This window comes from Pogonomyrmex barbatus, unplaced genomic scaffold (assembly GCF_055798465.1).
Source record: "Pogonomyrmex barbatus isolate J1 unplaced genomic scaffold, ASM5579846v1 scaffold1, whole genome shotgun sequence".
NCBI classification, from domain to species: Eukaryota; Metazoa; Arthropoda; class Insecta; order Hymenoptera; family Formicidae; genus Pogonomyrmex; species Pogonomyrmex barbatus.
The window spans coordinates 10839197-10845202 of record NW_028297098.1 but is presented as its reverse complement, the minus strand read 5'-3'; positions in this window follow the sequence as shown (position 1 = coordinate 10845202).

The following is a 6006-nucleotide window of genomic DNA, read 5'->3' as shown; positions in this document are numbered from 1 at the left end:
AGTCGAAAGGATAAGATATCGGTAAGCAGGAGATCTAGATTCGATTCCTGATTGAGGTTATATTTTTCGCAAAATAATACGAATTTTCACGACTTCGTGGTCGGGCCCCGCCGTGACACACACCCTTCCTTCTTATTTGGCTTCCTGACGATCATCAAAATATCAGAGTGTTCCTCCCCCCTTGGGGGGGAGGCTGGCGTTGAGCGCTCTCGACGACAACTTCTGAGCACTAGGGTACTCCCTGGTCTCGTCGGGTTACCCGACGAATTTTCACCTGAATCGACGGAATAAAAGACAAATTAGGAGATCCGATTCCTGCGATTAGAGTGACGGCATCCCTAAGACAATCCTTCGTCAAAATCAGCTGTTTTGAAACAGCCGCGGAATTCATCACACGCCCATCGCGTGTTCCGAAGCCTCAGCTAATCACATCGCCCGGTATGTTCGACAAAAACACACCGACCGCGCGTCACCCGCCCCGCGTCACCCGCCCCGCGTCACATAGTATTCACGCTCTGCGTTATACACAGCGACATTAAAATACCGATACCACACGAGATCGTTGATCGATCATTATTGCCAATAATTTTCGCAACCCACCGCGACTAATGTTTATTAATAACAATAAATATTATTGTAATAATTTTCGCACCACATCATGGACATTAAGTATCAATAAAAGATTGTTGTTACGCCTATCTGTCGCTCTCACTTCCACACTTGGTTGTTTGACTAAGTAGTTATCCGTGCGCAGAAGTGAAACCATTTTAGAGAAAATATTAAGTGTACAAAAAAGTTCTGAGTTTTTTTTTGTAAAATTCAATTTATTCAAAAACAAACAAAAAAATATTAATCAGCGAAATTTTCCCCGTTTGAATCAACGACCTTTTGCCATCTTTCGGGTAGCTTGCGAATTCCTTGACGATAAAAGCTCCGAGGCTTCGAAGTGATAAAGTCATCAATGCATTTTCGTATCTCTTCAAATCTCACGAAATGTATATCAGCCAAATGATGCTGCAGCGACCGGAATAGTAATCGGAAGGCGCCATGTTTGGGCTATACGCCGCGTGCGGGAGAAGTTCCCAGCCTAACGCAAAGATATGGTCCTGAATCGCTTTCGCAACATGTCGAGTATTGTTATGAAGCAAGATCACTTTACGACGTCCTTGGCCAGTAAATGGCCTTTTTTCTTCTAATGCATCGCTCAAATTGGTCACTTGTTGTTGGTAGCGGTCTGCCGTGATTGTTTCAGCCGATTGTAACAACTCGTAATACAACACACCTTTCCAATCTCACCAGATACAGAGCAAAACCTTCTTGGCGTCGATATTGGGCTTTGGCGTCGATGTCGAAGGTTGACCAGGGTCAACCCATGATTTTCTACGTTTAGGGTTATCATAAAGAACTTTCCACTTTTCATCGCCTGTAATGATTTTGTGCAGAAAATCTTTTTTCCGGAACTTTGAAAGCAAAGTGAGTGCAGTGTCACGCCGACGATTTTTGTTGTCTTCGGACAATTCATGCGGAACCCATCTGCCTTCCTTTTGAATCTTTCCCATCGTATGTAAACATACGGAAATGGTTTGCTGCGTAACGCCAAGCTGTTCTGCAAGCTCCTTTTCAGTTTGCGCAGAGTTTAAATCCCAGCAGTGCTTGCAATTCGTCCGTTTCAATCTTTTGAGGGCGTCCAGCACGCGGTTCATCTTCAAGACTGAAATCTCCTTGGTGAAATTTTTGATATCATCTTTTACATGTAGTATGACTTACAGCGTTCTCTCCATATGCAGCACAAATCATTGCAGTGACTTCAGCAGCATTTTTCTTCAGATGAAACGCGAAGTGGATGGAAAATCGAATATGCTCTTTTGTTATTGCCATCGTGTACACTATTGATTTTTGAGGTTATGTGCATCAAACGCCAAACCATATGGCATTTTAGAAGGCAAATGTCAACGCTTTAAAACCGCAAAAGGGCGAAGATATATAAAATTTAAATTGTTATTTCGGTTGTATAAAATCTAAAGCTCAGAACTTTTTTGTATACCTAATAACTGTTCGTTCTTAATTTATTTTATTTTTTCTCACTAATCACATTTACTAAACACTGAACTATTTATTAATCAATATTCAATATTCATTCAAACACTAAACATTCCTATTTATTTTCTTTAAGGGTCGACAGGAGACACCATGGAGACCTCTCACGGCTGCGAATTACGGATTCGCTAAAGCATTTTAACCAAATTATGGTTAAAATACAAAGAGAATCATGTAAAAATCGTGATATTTGTAATCAGTAGAATCATTAACAGATCGCTATAGAGCCATTTTTTGGAAAAAAGATCGAAATAAAATTTAACATAACGTGCAGATCGTGTAGCTCTTCGCGGATCAAATGCAGTTAGCCTACTTTATTTATTATAAATTGTTGAGAGTCAAAATGCAAAGTCCGGCTCTACAGCGACCTGCATAGTTATATAAGTATATATAATATTTTAAAAAAAGGTTTTATTAGACAATATAGCTTCTCCGAAGAGAAAAAACGTTTTAGCGGATATTACTAGATTTATATATATGGAGAAATTTCAATGGTAACATATTGATAGCTTGACAAAGAAAGATTGTGATTGTGCGTCCTTGTCTCGCTTATACTTTGCATATATGTGATATCCGTGTAATATACATACCAATATATTGCGCACATGGATACGACTATGAAAAGAAAACACAAAAAGAGGCTATTAGACTATCTTTGTTCCGTATATGGTAGAGGAACAAGGATAGTAATAGTTATTATCTGATATCATTCAACAATTGTATACATAGTAAATTATGAAATTATTGAATTACAAAATATAAATATATTAAAATAAAAAACAAATTATATATATATATATATATATATATATATATATATATATATATATATATAAAAATATACACATATATATTTTATTTAAAATTTTATTTAAAAATTTTTAATATATCTATTTATATAATTCTCTAATTCTATAAACATGATATATCACATATACCCCAGCAAACATTAACATGTTACATGTAATATAAATGTTAATTATAATTTTCTACTCAGCATCATGTAATTGTTATATAACAGCAACCAAGATTCTGTTTATCGAGAAATGGGCTATGTTTCTTGTTGTACTTAACATCTTATATTATGTTAATACTTATTGTTTATACAGTATGTCCTTTTCTAACTTTTACAAAATATCTCGAAAAATATGGAAGATACGGAAAAACGTTTCAGATAAAAGTTGTAGGATTTCAAGAGGGCCATATGATTATGGTATTAATTTATTTATATGTAGCCGTACGTAATTGCATAACTGCAAAATGCATAATCTTTTTGAAAAGCAATTATGTGTTTTCTTTATACCAATTTATTTATTTATTTTATTATTATCTTATTATCTTATTATTCTGTGCATATTAAGATTTACCAAGCATTTACTAAGAAAATAGTTTAGGAGATATTTTATGTTTTATGTTAGAATATGCTAGAATATAATATAAAATAAACTCGTAAACTATTGACTTTTTGATATTTGTATTTTAATACTTTTATATTCAAAATAACTGAAGCAATCATATTATATAACAAATATATATGATTCCATTTAAAAAAATAATGTTAATTTTGAAATTTTTCAAATGTCTTTATTTATAAAAAAAATTTATACACTATACAATGACTCTCTCGAAATTATGCAACTTTTATATGTAACACTTTTTCATACAACTTATAATTTACAAGTTTTTTGAAATGTGCAAGTTAAGTATCCCACCCTATCATGGTAATTAGTTATAACTACTATAAATAAATAAACTATTACTACTATAAATAACTACTATATAATAACTACTATAATTACTATAACTATTACTATGAAATAAAATATTGTTATGATATTATAAAATATTGTATATATAAAATATTGTTTATGAAATAAACTAATATAAACTAAAATTCATCTTTTTTATTTTAAACGTGTTAAAATTATTATCAATAAAACATTAGGAAAACGTTTAGAGAATGTCATAAAGAATGTCTAAAAGTTGTCTTATAAGACGTTCAAAAGACATTTAATAAGACGTTTAAAAAATGTCTTGTAAAATATCCAAAAATTGTCTTATCAGACGTCCAAAAGTTGTCTTATAAGACGTTTAAAATCGGGACATAAGACGTCTTTTAATCGTCTTTTAGACGTCTTTCTGTACACCTTTCCAAAAAACCATTAGGACATATTTTAGTCGTCTTTAAGACGTCTTAATGTTTACTGGGTTTCTTTATTATTATGCTATTACCATTATTTATTATTATACATTTTGAAACATGTATATAAATTTTAGATATTATAAGTATACATATACGCATATATGTATATACATATGCAAATAAAAAATTTATAAAAAGTGGGCGCTCATTTATCTTATTGCATCACTGCTTTCTATCTCGAAAGGCCAGAAAGCATTTCTGGGCCGTATTTCGGCAAAGCGTTATGCTTCGGCTTTGATCGCTATCGGTACTTCGTGTACCATCGGCATAGTAGAAGAACAAGGATGACGCATGAAAGAATATAATTCCGTATCCTTCCTCTCTGCGCCGCGTGAGCAATGCGATGATTTTGTACGTATATGGTCACACACCAATCATCGAAACTGAGATTTTATTTCTCGGCGTTGGTAAACCTGAGATCGGAGTTTCGGGTATCACTGGGTCTCCAATATCAATTCGGAGTTTGCCTGTCACTCCTGCCGACCCTTAACACGCCTTAGTGTCGGTTCACAATAGGTGATTTAAACTTTAAGAAGTAAGAAATTGATCAATTATAATGAATATGAAAAGAATACTCGATTATGATTAGTCTATGAACATCCCCTTAAAGGGATTTTAAACTAACGAGCGAACTTCGATGAAAACATTTACACACATGCACATCTAAATATACATAGATATATTTATGTGTACATACATACACTCACACATTTCTGTACACACATGATACATATATGAACAGATTTTCAGGCACGTTAATCTTTTATATCACGTTTTCAAGCCTAATTGTTGCTCTATTGTTCCTGCATGTAATTCGTACTTCCTACCGGTCTCATTTTGTACAAATAGGCTGCCAAATTTTTATATGAAGCAAATATTCGCACATGTGACAGTTTTTGACTCCATATTGGACTGAGTCGGTAAAAAAGATCGAAATTTCTTAAATTTTTTTTCATTCTCGGTAATATAAAGTCGACCGGTATAACTTACATAGGTATACTTTAATTGTGGAAAAGGATTTTTAAATCTGCAAATGTAATTAGGAAATTAGCGTACTGGAAAATTAATCGGTTTGGTCGATAAAACAGGACAGACTTTAGGATCCCCTTACATAACAGAATAAATTTTTTACGATTTCACTTCTATGTATCAGATGTTTGTTTTCGCCAGTTTGTTGGGCATTTAAATGATAAAAAACACTATTTATACACGCTAAAATCGGGAGAGTTGCGCTACTGTATATACTGTGATTAAAGTTTATCTTGTGTTAATTCTTTATTGATTTATTCATGAATCGCCACGGAAGCTCGAGATTCGCAAGTTAAATTGAAGTCTAAAATCTGGTTGTCGATAGAGCGAATTCAGTAATTTATTTATACCGAAGTTATTTATACCAGTCTTTTATTTATACCGAAATGCATTAAAGACTTTAATATATAAAATATATAAAATATATAAAATATATAAAATATATAAAATATATAAAATATATAAAATATATAAAACTTTAATATATAAAGTCAATTGTTATAAAATATATGTAAAATTCTTGATTAGTAAGATATTCGAAATTAACTTTGTCTTTAGTTGAATAACATATATATCACATAACATATATAGAGTATATAACATATATCGAGTATATCTTATTGATCATATTAATTATGTAAGAATTAGACGACCGTAAGCGGTCATGAAAGAGATTC